A 16,354-nucleotide genomic window follows, 5' to 3' on the forward strand; every position below is an offset into this window, starting at 1 on the left:
TGGGGCCAAGTTTTCAAAGTTCAAACATGTTTGCCATGATATTGTGGGCCTCCCACGACCAAGACAAAGCCCACACCATTTTTATCCATTTTTGGTTTAATTTTATCCTATTTTAAGATTAATTGAAAATGGAAAATGGAAGGATAATGGATAGCTTAGTTTCTAAGCATGAGTCATCCAAGAATATTTAATTTTCTGCAGAAGATTGAGGTACAAGGCAAGAGCATTGAAGAGAAGCAAGACTTGGTCAACAATTCAAAGGTTTTATTATAAAAAAATCAAGAATTCAACAAAGGCAACAAAAGGCTTCTTGGCTTCAATTCTAAGCACAACATAGCTTATAAATAGCTTAGAGTACTTCACAAATAAAAGACCATGAAATCAGAGCCAAACTCTTGCTAGTAACACACTTGTAACATCTTGAAATATTCAAAGAAATTTGAAATTCGAACTTTAAGTTTAAACTAGTTTCAATACAAATTAAACACTCAAACACGTTCCTTGAACTTCACTGAACCTATCCAGATCAATTGCAAGCCTTGAAACTCACTGAATCAAGCACCATACATCACGGTTTGTCCAAACATAAACCAACACGAATCTGATTATTCATGCATACTTAACAAGATGTAGACATATATTTGAACTTAGTTTGATGTCCTGATCGTTTCTGGACTTTTAATTAAAGTTTGGGGGCTTGTACACGAAACTACCATTTTAGGGTTCTTCATCTCAAAATTAGGGCTTTCCAAATTAGGCAAAATTACAGGTTCAAACATGTCCCATTGAATTCGTATGGACCAGACGAATTCAACCATGGCATCGCGCCAGATTTATATCACGTTTTACTTGTATTCTCTATTTTTTGCAGGTGTAATAGGTGGGAGTTTTTACACCACCTGCAAACGAAAGGTGTAAAAGGGTGGTTCTGATGAAGAAGATGATGCGTGGCTCCTTCCCATTGGCTGGAGGGCGCGCGCGTGTTTTTTTTTAAAATAACCTCTGATTCTATGCTTTGCAGTCCATGCTTTTGCCATACGCCTCACTTTAATCACCTTCTGATCCACTTGCCAGCTCATCCTACGTCCCTGACACGCCAGTCCATACCATGGACTCTCCAATCAACCACATCTAATTATTGCTTTATTTATTTTTCTATTTTATTTTAATTTCTTTGCAAATTTAATTAAAAATGGTTTTAAAAATCCAAAAAATACACAAAAAATATTTTTAAGTTGCTAAAATAATATATTATTTTCTGATATAAAAATATTTTATTTTTCTTCATAATTTAAATATTTTGCATAATTAATTAGTATATATTTATATATTTGCTTTTTAATTACTTCAACCAATCAAAAAATCATAAAAAATTTGTTCTTTATATTAAATATAGTTTATATATTATAAACTAATTTTGTACATATTTAGAATAATTTTCTCTTTAAGTTTTAATTATTTGTTTAATTATTTGCATAATTATGTATTAATTAACTTAATAAATTTCAAAAACATCTTCAAAAATTCCAAAAAAATTAGTTTTGTTTTAAAATTAATTAAAAAGCATTTTGAACATATTTTGAACTTAATTTTTAGGTTTAAATTTATTTTCATCTTTTTTCCTCATTTTAATTTAGTTAATCATGCATTAATTATACTTAAAATCAAATCATAAAAAATCCAAAAACATTTCTTTATTTTCTTGCAATTTAAATTCCTAGATAAATGTATAGGTTGCCAAATTCATGTAAATAGCGTAGTTTACATTTCCTGCACAATCGATGTAATAGCGTAGATTTACTTTCCGCATTTTACATTTCCGCATTTTAAATTCCAGCACATATAAACTGCGTGTATGCGAAAGATAAAATTGAACCGTTAGATCACTAACTTCAAAGATAAAATACCTGAATCAAAACACAATCACATTTGCACCTCTTAAGGTAATCCCTTTCTTATTCTTTTTAAAATCAAAGTCACATTCTATTGTTTCAGACGCAAAATCGAACTTTTGTTTATATCCGGTGAAAGGATAGATTTTTAAAGGAAATAGGATAAAGACCTTATAACTCAGGGTAGACCTCCTAATTTGCTTGCTCAAATCAAAACAAACAAATCTCTCATATCATTGTTTTTCAAAATAAAACTTTCAAAAAAGACAATACTTTGTATATATCCAAACGAGGATCATTACGAAGTTAACGTTCTTTTTTCAAAAAACATCTTTTGAAAGATAAAAATACTTTGTATACATCCACACAAGGATCATTACAAATTCAATTTACAAACGTATTTCAAAACCACATACGAGCATTTCAGAGCAATTGAAAACAAGTGAGCTAAACAAATTAAAGAGCCCATGGATAACCATGGATACAAAGGGTGCTAACACCTTCCCTTTGTATAACCTACCCCCTTACCCAGAATTTCTTAAAGGTCTTTTTTCTGTTTCTTTTATAAACCTTTCCTAAATTGGATAAAATAAAAGGTCGGTGGCGACTCTCTGATTTTCAAATACGAAAGCAGAAAAAAAAAAGAGTCAGTTCACACATCTCTCCGCGAGAGGTATGGCCGAAAACGGGGGTCCACAGGATCAAAGGCCTTCTAGTGAATTAGGGTTCTATTGGTTGGAAGCACCTACATGGGATAAACTTGATCATCTGGTCGTTCTTTGAGCATTTGGATCGTGGAATTAGGGTTTGATTCATGGAATTATTATTCATCAAATTACAAGGTTCACCATCAGAGGGAAATTGGATCTGGCGGTAAGAGGTCATGTGCTTCAATCCTTACTTTTCCATCAAGAGAGTCCTAGGAATGTTACAGTTGTGTTAAGGGCATTCGCTTGGTGTTTTTTATGCGAATGGATATTGAAAGTTAAATCAAGATTGGATTCGTTAGTGTGAAATATTCATTTCAAGTGATTATGTGGGGCTATGAGTTCTTATTATACAAGTTTGATGGGATTAAAATGTGAATTGGAGTTCAAGTTGCAAAAGCAAAGCTTACCATGGAATCTCATTCAAACATTCATTCAAAGTTCACTCAAGATGATTAAAAAGGTTATACAAGCAAAATCACATCCACATTTAATGTTCATCATTCATCACCATTCAATATAGAGTACAAAATCAAAAGAAGGAGCATACAATTCAGAAGAAAAAGTGTTTGTTTTAGAATGGAATTTATCATCAAATTTCAAAAGATTACAAGGCTCCATGGTCATTCAATTTCGAGCTTCCATTACAACCTCACAAGTACATTACAAAAGGAAATTTACACAAGAAGAAACGTGATCCTAATGTCTAAAATTTTTGCTTTCTTCATGCTTCCACTTCAATCATCTATGAATCCCTAGCTGCCCCAATGTTTCTTTAGACTTCCATCATGACTATGCTGCAAACAAGAAAGAGAAGAGGGATTAGTACATGGTTCAAGAAAAAATCTCATAGATCCAAATGCATCTAAAAAAAAAATAAGGACTTGTATGAAGTTATTCCAAGATTATGCAAGTTCAGACCAAGACAGTGGCACTAGACAACAGCAGCCACGCATTCACAAAGAAGAAAATGCATACATTTTGTTACATGATAATGCACAGCCGAAGGTTTCTAATTCCCGGCCCAGAAAATCCGCTCTAACAAAGACAGTCCTATACATATACACCTTGCAATTCAAGAGGAAATACGTTTGCTATTAAATCAGCCATGCATCAGAATATAAAAGAAAAACATACACACTTTGCTTCAAACACAAACTGAAAGAGTTAACAGTTTCAAACCTAGAACCATACTTCACATAACCATTAACAGAATCATAACTAACCTAACTTCCAGCTTCAGAAATATAACAAACTTCCTCATAACAGAATATAGTCCCTGCAGAAAACAAAAATCTCAGTTCAGCTTAACAAATCTCATAAACCGAACCAGATTTCCATCAAAAGCAAATCAGAAAAACCTTACACATAAATCCAAACCTGCACACATATAGTCACCGCCATACCACAACTAATTTCCTAACCAATTCTAAAAGCCAGCAACTTCTAACAGAAATCCAAAACAACTACCAACCAACAAAACAGAAAACTAACTCAACTGAATTCAAACAACAGTTCAAACCATCTCATAACAGAAAAAACAACTTTGTAACTAACTTTCATAACACAAAAATCAGAGTCAATCCAAGCCCTCCAATCCTCTAACTGATTCCTTAATCCAGTGGCTGAAAATCTCTCATCTCTAACTGATTTCACTCCCTCTCAATCTCTATATAACAGAATCACCATCTTCAAATCACTTTTCACGCCATCTACACACACCGTCTACTTCATTCACTTCCAACTCTCATCTTCATCACTCATCTCGCTCTCCACCATTTTTCTTTCACCTCCACTTCAACCTCTCTGCAACTACTCTCTCCACCTTCAATAACACCTCATCTTCTTCCCCAACCTTCACCGCATGCTCAGAACCATACCTCTTAGAGTTTCATCATCTGAAGCTCTAAGCAGCGAGCTTAACCTCCACCTCTCAATACTCAATCTCTCCGCAACTCAATCTTACTCGCAAGAACAACTCAACAATACGCATTACACAGAAATTGCACGCAGAAGAAAAAACAAAAAAAAATAGAAGAAGGAGAAGAATCAGATAGGGAAAGGGAAAGAGTAACGTTAATGCTTACTTGAGTTTCTCGTCATCAACATCTTCGGATCCACCGCGATTTAGATCTTCATTCTTATGCGTCAACCTTCTTCGTCTTGAATTCAGCGCAAGAATCAGAGCCTCATCCTTCGTCACCCTTGTTTCACCTTCTGCTTTCATCAACGTTCATTACCACACATCACGTACAACACTAAAACGCAGGAGACGATGAACCGCGAGGGAAATCGGAGATTGAATCAGAGATACGCGAAAGAGGTGAGGCCGAGAGACGAGATGATGATGATGGTTTTGTGTTCTTGATCCACAATGGCCGGTGATTTGATCGGAGAGAAGGAGTTGCGCCGCTGAGTTCGCAGGGAGAAAAACGTGAAAGCTCAGAGGTCACAACTAAACCCTATTCCCCTTTCAGTTTTCCCGATTTTTAATTGATCTTTATTTTAATTTCTTTTTTTATTATTAAAGAAATATGAGATAAAATCAAATGGATCAAACTACAATGGGCTCAACGAGATTATTACTATCTCACACCCCCCGGGAGCCCACAAAACCCCTGTGCGTTTTTCTGATTTGCATTGGGCCTTTGCTACTATTAACACCCCTCCTTGGCCCAGGACGCCATTTTTGGCTGTTAGAATAATCTGAACAAAAACTATGCTCTCTGGGCTCAACCTTCTGGGCCTTGCGCCTGTTTCATGCATGCACCTCTGCTTTAATTTTGCACCCCCTTGTGTACATATCCTCATGTTAGATTTAGGTTCTTTTTCATATAGTTTTGTATACTTTTTTTTTAGATGATAAAGAGGACAATAAAATCAATAGAAAATTTCTTTGTTAGTTTTAGATCATTTTTAGGAGTTAATCTTGGCCTCTTTGGTTGGTAATTTTTGACATATAAAAAAAACTCATAAAAATGTTAGTTTTAGGCTAATTATCTTATTTAGATTTTCTCTTGAATTAGAATTCCTTTTTCATAAAAATGCCATAAAATAGTAGTATTTTTTAGGTCGATGCTAGAATTGTTTCTTTTATTCTTTTGTATCATTTACATATTAATTTTTGTATGTTTTTTTGGTATGATTTTGTTGTGTGACTTTGGCCATATTTTAAGCCTACTTTGTTAATATCATTTTAATGCTCCCTTTATAATTTAGTCACCATGTTAGACTTAGACTAGAATAACAATTAGGGTAGAATGCTTAGGCTAGTCTCCCCCTTTCCATTCTTTTTCTTTTACAACTTTAAAACATCTAATAAATACTCAAAATAAAATCCCTTTAACAAATATAAAGAAAACACTTCTAAAACATTAATAAAAAAGTGAAAATCATTAAAAAGGGAATGGAAGCTTGAATCTCCCTTGCTTTAGGGAATCATTCGAGTGCTTGGACTCCCTTGCTTTAGGGAACCATTCGGGCGTAAGTTCCCAAATGCTAAAAGACACAAACCAAAGAGTAACTCGAGTTTCCCTTGCCTTAGGGATTTCCTCGAAACGCTCAAACTCTCTTCTATCTCTCGCCCTCGTGGCATTCTTAAGAACATGTTGAATCCATTCCATAATTAGGCGTATAAGTCTCCAAAGGTCGAGCATCGTGGAGTGCGACTTTAACCTCTGTTCAACTAGAAAATACAAAAACATAGAAAATCTTGAGCCGAACTACGGTCGCTCTGATTCCTTGTAAGGGATACATAGGCATTGGGTCGCGGGGCCTAAGCGAGCACACTTGTAAATAATTCCTTCTTTTCCCCGTATTTCTTTTTGCATTCATTCGCATTTAGGTTTAGACATAGATATACACCCTTTAGATAGAAACAAACATAGGTGGATACCATCGAGTACGATGGGCGTGAGGGGTGCTAGCACCTTCCCCTTGCGTAACCGACTCCCGTGCCTAGATTCTCTGGTCGAAAGACCTTGTTGTTGTTCTGAGTTAGGTTTCCTGGTATTCCTTTCCCTTATGGGATAAATATATTAGTGGCGACTCTGATTCCATTTTTCGCGGTAGCGACAGCTGGCGACTCTGCTGGGGATGTGATAGACCTGTTCTGGTCCATTCCTAGCGAGTCGATCCTAGCCTTTGTTTGTTTCTTTTATTGGGTGTTTCTTTGTTTGTTTTTATGCTTACATCTTGTATATATGGTTGCATATCATGATTATTTTCCGCTTGCATATCATGCATCTGGACTATATTATGGGTCCCCGTGGGGGCCACATATTTTTCTGCTTTGTTTTGTAGGTGAGGGGTTTTTGTGAGGTAAAAGGCCCACTACCTAGGCCAGTGACACATAGGATTAGCGTGGATGCCCATGTTGACTCCCGTAGCGCTTGCTATGATCGAGCTTGACATGGGGTACCACAACTGGGCGAGGTTCTTTCATGGAACACTGTGTCTGGCACGCTTGTTGCCTCAAACACTTTGTACCCCATGGGAACTGTAGACCCTAGTGACCATTAGGGACCACTTGTCCGTGTCTAGACTACACACCTGTGAGATTGGGGTGGGAAAGGAAACCTTGGCTCCTACATACCTTGGCTTCTTCATATTTGAGGTTGGACCTTTATTTGGTCTGTTCTCATGGTGCTTGATATTCTGGTATTCAAAAGGGCGTCGAACCTTTGATCCTGTGACATTTGACTTGCACAGAGGTTTTACATCAGTTGTCCAGAGATTGTACATATGCTACTAAGATTATATGAACCTTGATCCCATGCCTTTGCATCGCATAACATTATTCCTTCATCCACTTCATTTGTGGGGGATTCTAAAGTCTATTTCCAAAAAAAGAGGAAAGAAAAAAGGTAGAAAAGCAGAAAAGATGGGAAAGAAAAAAAGAAAAGATACTATATGCAAAAAAAAGAAGAGAATAAAAGAGAAACAAAAGTTGATGAAAAGACTTTAGGATCCCTTAGAAATGAACATGCATTCATACTATCATGCATTTCATGGTTCTATCAGAAGCTTATGGGGGCCCTTTCTATCCAGATCCTGACTTCGGCAATAAATTGACTTCTCACCGCTACGTGCTCGAAGATTAATGATGGAACAACTCCGAGAGGACTTAACTCAGATGAGGACAGAAATGGGGATTAACCTGAATCATTGTATGGAGGCTATTCAAGCCCTTGCTTTTAGACATGAAGAATTGAGACAAGTTCTTCAGAGACCGGATGCAAATGTTAATCTCAACACAGGAGAAGGTCTTGCGAATCAGAATGTTAGAAATAGTGTTGAGATTCCCATTCTCGTTAAGGAGACTTCGCATCATGATAATAATTCAGAACTTGAAGCCTTCAGGTTCCCGATTAACGAGTTAGACAAAAGATTCCACCTCTTGGATGAAAGGTTGAAAGCCATGGAAGGTCGTGACTCTATTGATTTAGACGCTGCTGGTTTGTGCCTAGTGCCTGGTATTAAGATTCCTGCTAAGTTCAAAGTCCCCAACTTCGAGAAGTACAAGGGTACCACGTGTCCGATAGCTCATGTTAAGGCATTTTGCAACAAAATGGCTCCTTATGCTGAGAATGACAAGTTGTTAATGCATTTCTTTCAGGATAGCCTCAGTGGCACATCTCTTGAGTGGTATAATCAACTCGAAAGAACTGATGTCCGAACTTGGAAAGAACTAGCAGAAGCCTTTGTCAAGCGTTACAAGCACAATAGTAACATGGCTCCGACCAGAATGCAACTCCAAGCTTTGACTCAGAAAACAGACGAATCGTTCAGAGAATATGCCCGAAGATGGAGAGAATTAGCTGCTAAAGTTCAACCTCCACTCTTAGAGAAAGAGCTCATGGATATGTTCAAGGATGTGATGGAAAGTCCATACTACCAATGTTTGGCTGCATGTAAAGCCTCTGATTTTGCAGAATTGGTTCTCGTCGGAGAACGAATGGAGCATGGCATTAGGAATGGTAATGTCCAAGTTTTAGGTACTCCTTCTGAATTCCATAAGCAAATGAATGAAGAGACCAATGCAGTTTCTGATTATGAAGAGGAATCTCCTGATTATTCTCCTGATCATATCTCTTGTCATGAAGCAGTGGCAGTAACTCCTCTTCAGGATGACCCACAAATTTGTGTTGCAACTCTTAATCAGCCTCCCACTCAGTTTGTTCAACGGAAGTCTGTTCCATGTGATCAATCAGTTCAGTATGTGCCACAAAGGCAGAATTATCAACAGAACCGTCACCCACATGAAAGACAGAGACACAGAAAGCCAAAGAGAGTGTATGATCCTATTCCTATGACTCGTGATAAGTTGTTTTCTCACTTGATCAATCTTTCCTTGGTAGAACCAAAGCAGCCGAAGCCTGTTCGTTTCCCGTATCATGTGGGATTTGACCCTATTGTTAGTTGTGACTACCATGCTGGGGCACCTGGTCATTCGATTGAAGACTGTCAGCCATTCAAAGACAAGGTTCAAGACCTGATTGATGCCAAGGCTATCGCTTTCACACCTGAGGGCCAAGATTGAAGTTCTCCGTTGACTTAGTGGATCTTCTGAAGCAATAAGTCCATACGGAGTCAAGTCTCCTCAACAATGGCCATTCATTTGGTTCTCTACTGCATTTTCATTTGTAATCTTTTTTGTTTGTTTAAGCATTGCTAGCATGTAAAAATTTGTTAATTTTTGAATGAAAATCATAATGCATTGTTCATGTTTGTCTTGAAGTAATCCATTCGTTTTAACTCAAAAAAAAAGTTTTTGGCATTACGATACCAACTTTTACTTATCTCTTGCTTAGGCAATGAGCGGAGGGAGAATGATGACAAAAAAATGCAAAATCCCTAATTGTGTGTTTTTGAATAAAACCCTACTGAGGATGTATAGGCATTGTTTCAAATCCCCAAACACCGGAGATATAAGGGAGATAGACCCTCGTTAACCCCTTTGAGCCTTGAAGTAGGAGTTTCTTTTCTGATCAGAAAAAACCCTTATTTTTAACCCTGGGGCAGGGTAGTGTTCATTTAACTTGATCAAGTGTTCAAAACTCATAAAGGATATGCATCCAAGGGTACAACAATGGTTATCCGTCCAGAGGTTGAGGAAATTCAAAACCGTGATGGTTATCCTTCACCTACCAAGAGGTCAAAAGATAATGATGCCACAATGGTAATTCTTTATCAATCGTGGAATGATTCAGTCGCAATCACTTCCAACAAATCGAAGACAATGCGAGGTCACACGACTTGTTCAAAAAAAAAGAGCAAAAAAAAATATGGCAAAAAAAAAATGAAAAGAAGAAATAATGAAAAGAAAAAAAATATAGCAATAAAAAGAAGAATGATGGTGAAAATAAAGCAAGAACAAAGTCGTGTGATAATGAATCAAAAGAATAAAAGGTGAGCGACTGCCATGTCCAAAAAAAACTCATTGATTCCTCAACCGTTTCAAAATTCCTTGTGAGGGACGAACACTCATGATTGAGTTAACTGAATATAGGAATGGAGAACATCATGAAGGGGTGGGTACTAAATAATTGTGAGCCTAAAAATCCTTTGTTTTTGAAAACCATGAACCAGGCCAAGTTACAAACCTTAAATGTCCTAATTGAAGTAGGGTTTATTTCGAAAACGCACTCCGAAGAGATAGTGTTTAGCTGACTCCCAATGAAGCGTAACACATATATGTTGGTATCGTATGCTCGCTTTATCTTTCATTCACAAGAGGTTGCAACCTCATTTCATAAAAAGTTTGTTTAAACTTCAAGACTAACATAGGCTTTGCATTAGGATTGTCATTCTTATAATTAACATTCTTTTGCATAAAAACATTCGCTTAAACACCAAGGAAGTTTCCATGATGAGAACCCATGAAGAGCTTGATCGTGTCAAAGTAAGAGAACTTGAAGACTCCGTTGAGCATGAGCAATTTATGTTTATTTGATTGGTTACCTTGAGGGAAAGGAGTTTGAAGACTCCATTGAATATGATAAAGTTGCTTCCATAGTTTGGTTGACTTCAAGGGAAGTAAACTTGAGGATTCTGATAAGATGTACATAATCAGGGGCAATCACGACGAGGAATCTCTCGCGTGAGTTCAACCAATCTGGGGCAGTCAAATCGAGGTGTGACCTCTCAAATCCAACCAATCAGGGATAATCAAGTCGAGGAATCTCTCTTGATTTCAATTAATTTGAAGTAGTGACGTCAAGGAATCTCTCAAACTCATTCAATCTGGGGCAGTTATGTCGAGATTCGACAAATCTCTTCAAAGATCTATGGATTAAGAGAAAGAATATTTCAGACGCTTGAATATGCTGGGGCAGAATTATCTCAAGTAATTATGGTGTAAGGACCCTTTCGAGGTAAATGTCTTCGTAAATCAGATATCTTCACAAATCAGGCAGCCTGGGGCATACCCTTTTGGTTTGTATTGAAGAAACTGTGATTCATCTGTAAGGTGCGGTTGGCCATCACATAGAGTGGAGAAGTATCACAATGCTTTTCCCCAGCAAGTTACTCTCTCCCCACGCATAGGAGTTTATTTCTCCTAGAAAAGTCTCTCCTCGAGCATAGGAGTTTATTTCTCCTGAGAATTCTTTCTCTCCCCAAATGGGAGTTTATTTCTCCTCGGAGTTGTTCCACTCATCCCATAAAGAGTTCTCATCCCCAACATGGTGAATTGAGGGAATCTCCTCAAGATGAAAATTCTCCAAACAATGGGACATAGTGAGAAGTCAGAAGTTATGCTTCACTACGCAAGTCAACAACCAAAAGGGGTATCTTGAAAGATTGGCATCCCCACAGAGTTCTCAACACTAAGGGGATTCTCCCTGGTGTTTACCTCTCCCGAGGCCAAAGATGAAATTCAATGGAATATTCCCCGGAGGGACCCCAATGATTTTGCTTCTTTATCACACGAATGCCTTTATTTGGCACTTTGCATATAGTTTCATTGCATAATACATGGCATCCTCAAATGCGTAGCATTTCCATGAAAATGGAGCATTACGCTAAAGAAAAATTCAAACATCCATCAATGCATAAGCCAGTTTGTGCGTGCTCCAAAAGCACGAAATGATATATCTGCAAAAGAAGTTTCATTTTCTTTCTCCAGTTTAGATTGGATACGATGTCATTCTCCGTCATGATCATTGTCTCTATGGTTATTTCTCGTTTGCTGAGTTCAATCATTTGGATGAACCATACTTGGTGTGTGGCAATTCGAGTGATTGCCACTCTTGTAGAATTACACCCCGCCTTTCGGCCTGTGGGATCCATGTAGTTCTTATGCTTTGCGAGCATCAATGTTTCCTTGCAAACCCAGTGTTTAATGACATCCCCAATAGAGTCTAGTCATTACTGGTTTTCTCTGGTCATGTCCAATGATTATTGGCATCTCTTTCAAGTCCCGTGGTTATGGGCATCCTTCGGTCGGGCCTAATGTTGATTAGTCCTCCCCGTTCAAGTCCGGTGGTTATCGGCATACCCCTTCAGATCTAGTTCAGATTCCAACCGTTGAGTTGTGAGTCCTTTGTTTTCCGACCTCGAGTCGTGAGTGTCCGACCTTTTGTCGTGAAGATTCCAACCGTTGAGTTGTGAGTCCTTTGTTTTCCGACCTCGAGTCGTGAGTTTCCGACATTTTGTCGCGAAGATTCCAACCGTTGAGTTGTGAGTCCGTTGTTTTCCAACCGTTGATTTGAGAGATCTGAGATTCCAACCGTTGAGTTTTGAGTTTTGGGTTTCCGACCTTGAGTCGTGAGTCTTTCATTCGTTGAGTTATGAGTTCTGAGTTTCCGACTTTTAGTCGTGAGTTGTCCAACCATTGATTTGAGAGTTCTGAGATTCCAACCGTTGAGTTGTGAGTTTTGGGTTTCCGACCGCGAGTCGTGAGTCTTTCAATCTTTGAGTTGTGGGTTCTGAGTTTCTAACTTTGAGTCGTGGGTGTCCCAACCTTCGAGTTGTGGATATTTGTCGTATACTCCAAAAAAAAAGGAATGTGTCATGCGAATATCATATTGTTACCAGCCGAAGCTTGTTAAGTGGAGGCATCCAAAATAAAAAATGTCATCCATCCGTTACTCGGAGTGCAAACTTTCTGGTACCTTAGTATTTAATCTTCTTCTACCTCGAATGTTCGAAAGGCTAACGCCAATCTCACCTTCAGGTTTAAGACGATTAAATAGGGGCAGCTGTTGCACCCCAAAATTTTCCCATATTTATTTCTAACTAGCTTAGACTTCTCATTTCATCTGCATACCTCCATTAGGGAATCAACATAACATCTTGCATCATTAATCAATAACTTTGCATGGGATCAAAGGTCTTCTAGTGAATTAGGGTTCTATTGGTTGGAAGCACCTACATGGGATAAACTTGATCATCTGGTCGTTCTTTGAGCATTGGGATCGTGGAATTAGGGTTTGATTCATGGAATTATTATTCATCAAATTACAAGGTTCACCATCAGAGGGTAATTGGATCTGGCGGTAAGAGGTCATGTGCTTCAATCCTTACTTTTCCATCAAGAGAGTCCTAGGAACGTTACAGTTGTGTTAAGGGCATTCGCTTGGTGTTTTTTATGCGAATGGCTATTGATAATTGAATCAAGATTGGATTCGTTAGTGTGAAATATTCATTTCAAGTGATTATGTGGGGCTATGAGTTCTTAATATACAAGTTTGATGGGATTAAAATGTGAATTGGAGTTCAAGTTGCAAAAGCAAAGCTTACCATGGAATCTCATTCAAACATTCATTCAAAGTTCACTCAAGATGATTAAAAAGGTTATACAAGCAAAATCACATCCACATTTAATGTTCATAATTCATCACCATTCAATATAGAGTACAAAATCAAAAGAAGGAGCATACAATTCAGAAGAAAAAGAGTTTGTTTTAGAATGGAATTTATCATCGAATTTCAAAAGATTACAAGGCTCCATGGTCATTCAATTTCGAGCTTCCATTACAACCTCACAAGTACATTACAAAAGGAAATTTACACAAGAAGAAACGTGATCCTAATGTCTAAAATTTTTGCTTTCTTCATGCTTCCACTTCAATCATCTATGAATCCCTAGCTGCCCCAATGTTGCTTTAGACTCCCATCATGACTATGCTGCAAACAAGAAAGAGAAGAGGGATTAGTACATGGTTCAAAACAAAATCTCATAGATCCAAATGCATCTCAAAAAAAAAAAGAGGACTTGTATGAAGTTATTCCAAGATTATGCAAGTTCAGACCAAGACAATGGCACTAGACAACAGCAGCCACGCATTCACAAAGAAGAAAATGCATACATTTTGTTACATGATAATGCACAGCCGAAGGTTTCTAATTCCCGGCCCAGAAAATCCGCTCTAACAAAGACAGTCCAATACATATACACCTTGCAATTCAAGAGGAAATACGTTTGCTATTAAATCAGCCATGCATCAGAATATAAAAGAAAAACATACACACTTTGCTTCAAACACAAACTGAAAGAGTTAACAGTTTCAAACCTAGAACCATACTTCACATAACCATTAACAGAATCATAACTAACTTAACTGCCAGCTTCAGAAATATAACAAACTTCCTCATAACAGAATATAGTCCCTGCAGAAAACAAAACTCTCAGTTCAGCTTAACAAATCTCATAAACCGAACCAGATTTCCATCAAAAGCAAATCAGAAAAACCTTACACATAAATCCAATCCTGCACACATATAGTCAGCGCCATACCACAACTAATTTCCTAACCAATTCTAAAAGCCAGCAACTTCTAACAGAAATCCAAAACAACTACCAACCACCAAAACAGAAAACTAACTCAACTGAATTCAAACAACAGTTCAAACCATCTCATAACAGAAAAAACAACTTTGTAACTAACTTTCATGACACAAAAATCAGAGTCAATCCAAGCCCTCCAATCCTCTAACTGATTCCTTAATCCAATGGCTGAAAATCTCTCATCTCTAACTGATTTCACTCCCTCTCAATCTCTATATAACAGAATCACCACCTTCAAATAACTTTTCACGCCATCTACACACACCGTCTACTTCATTCACTTCCAACTCTCATCTTCATCACTCATCTCGCTCTCCACCATTTTTCTTTCACCTCCACTTCAACCTCTCTGCAACTACTCTCTCCACCTTCAATAACACCTCATCTTCTTCCCCAACCTTCACCGCACGCTCAGAACCATACCTCTTAGAGTTTCATCATCTGAAGCTCTAAGCAGCGAGCTTAACCTCCACCTCTCAATACTCAGTCTCTCCACAACTCAATCTTACTCGCAAGAACAACTCAACAATACGCATTACACAGAAATTGCACGCAGAAGAAAAAACAAAAAAAAAATAGAAGAAGGAGAAGAATCGGATAGGGAAAGGGAAAGAGTAACGTTAATGCTTACTTGAGTTTCTCGTCATCAACATCTTCGGATCCACCACGATTTCGATCTTCATTCTTATGCGTCAACCTTCTTCGTCTTGAATTCAGCGCAAGAATCATAGCCTCATCCTTCGACACCCTTGTTCCACCTTCTCCTTTCATCAACGTTCATTACCACACATCACGTACAACACTAAAACGCAGGAGACGATGAACCGCGAGGGAAATCGGAGATTGAATCAGAGATACGCGAAAGAGGTGAGGCCGAGAGACGAGATGATGATGATGGTTTCGTGTTCTTGATCCACAGTGGCCGGTGATTTGATCGGAGAGAAGGAGTTGCGCCGCTGAGTTCGCAGGGAGAAAAACGTGAAAGCTCAGAGGTCACAACTAAACCCTATTCCCCTTTAAGTTTTCCCGATTTTTAATTGATCTTTATTTTAATTTCTTTTTTTATTATTAAAGAAATATGAGATAAAATCAAATGGATCAAACTACAATGGGCTCAACGAGATTATTGCTATCTCACACCCCCCGGGAGCCCACAAAACCCCTGTGCGTTTTTCTGATTTGCATTGGGCCTTTGCTACTATTAACACCCCTCCTTGGCCCAGGACGCCATTTTTGGCTGTTAGAATAATCTGAACAAAAACTATGCTCTCTGGGCTCAACCTTCTGGGCCTTGCGCCTGTTTCATGCATGCACCTCTGCTTTAATTTTGCACCCCCCTGTGTACATATCCTCATGTTAGATTTAGGTTCTTTTTCATATAGTTTTGTATACTTTTTTTTTAGATGATAAAGAGGACAATAAAATCAATAGAAAATTTCTTTGTTAGTTTTAGATCATTTTTAGGAGTTAATCTTGGCCTCTTTGGTTGGTAATTTTTGACATATAAAAAAAACTCATAAAAATGTTAGTTTTAGGCTAATCATCTTATTTAGATTTTCTCTTGAATTAGAATTCCTTTTTCATAAAAATGCCATAAAATAGTAGTATTTTTTAGGTCGATGCTAGAATTGTTTCTTTTATTCTTTTGTATCATTTACATATTAATTTTTGTATGTTTTTTTGGTATGATTTTGTTGTGTGACTTTGGCCATATTTTAGGCCTACTTTGTTAATATCATTTTAATGCTCCCTTTAGAATTTAGTCACCATGTTAGACTTAGACTAGAATAACAATTAGGGTAGAATGCTTAGGCTAGTCTCCCCCTTTCCATTCTTTTTCTTTTACAACTTTAAAACATCTAATAAATACTTAAAATAAAATCCCTTTAACAAATACAAAGAAAACACTTCTAAAACATTAATAAAAAAGTGAAAATCATTAAAAAGGGAATGGAAGCTTGAAT

The 16,354-nt window shown here is 37.5% G+C and overlaps 1 long non-coding RNA gene across 1 annotated transcript; it reads right to left on the reverse strand.

The window, feature by feature from the left end:
• Positions 1 to 13,484: 13,484 nt before the first annotated feature.
• On the reverse strand, positions 13,485 to 14,041 carry LOC131630514 (uncharacterized). Its single transcript, XR_009292357.1, has 2 exons — positions 13,912 to 14,041; positions 13,485 to 13,729 (listed from the first exon to the last, which is right to left on the reverse strand). It is a non-coding gene; the product is annotated as an uncharacterized LOC131630514 (long non-coding RNA).
• Between the last annotated feature and the right edge of the window lie 2,313 nt (positions 14,042 to 16,354).

Source organism: Vicia villosa, unplaced genomic scaffold (genome assembly GCF_029867415.1).
Source record: "Vicia villosa cultivar HV-30 ecotype Madison, WI unplaced genomic scaffold, Vvil1.0 ctg.000688F_1_1_3, whole genome shotgun sequence".
Classification (NCBI taxonomy): Eukaryota; Viridiplantae; Streptophyta; class Magnoliopsida; order Fabales; family Fabaceae; genus Vicia; species Vicia villosa.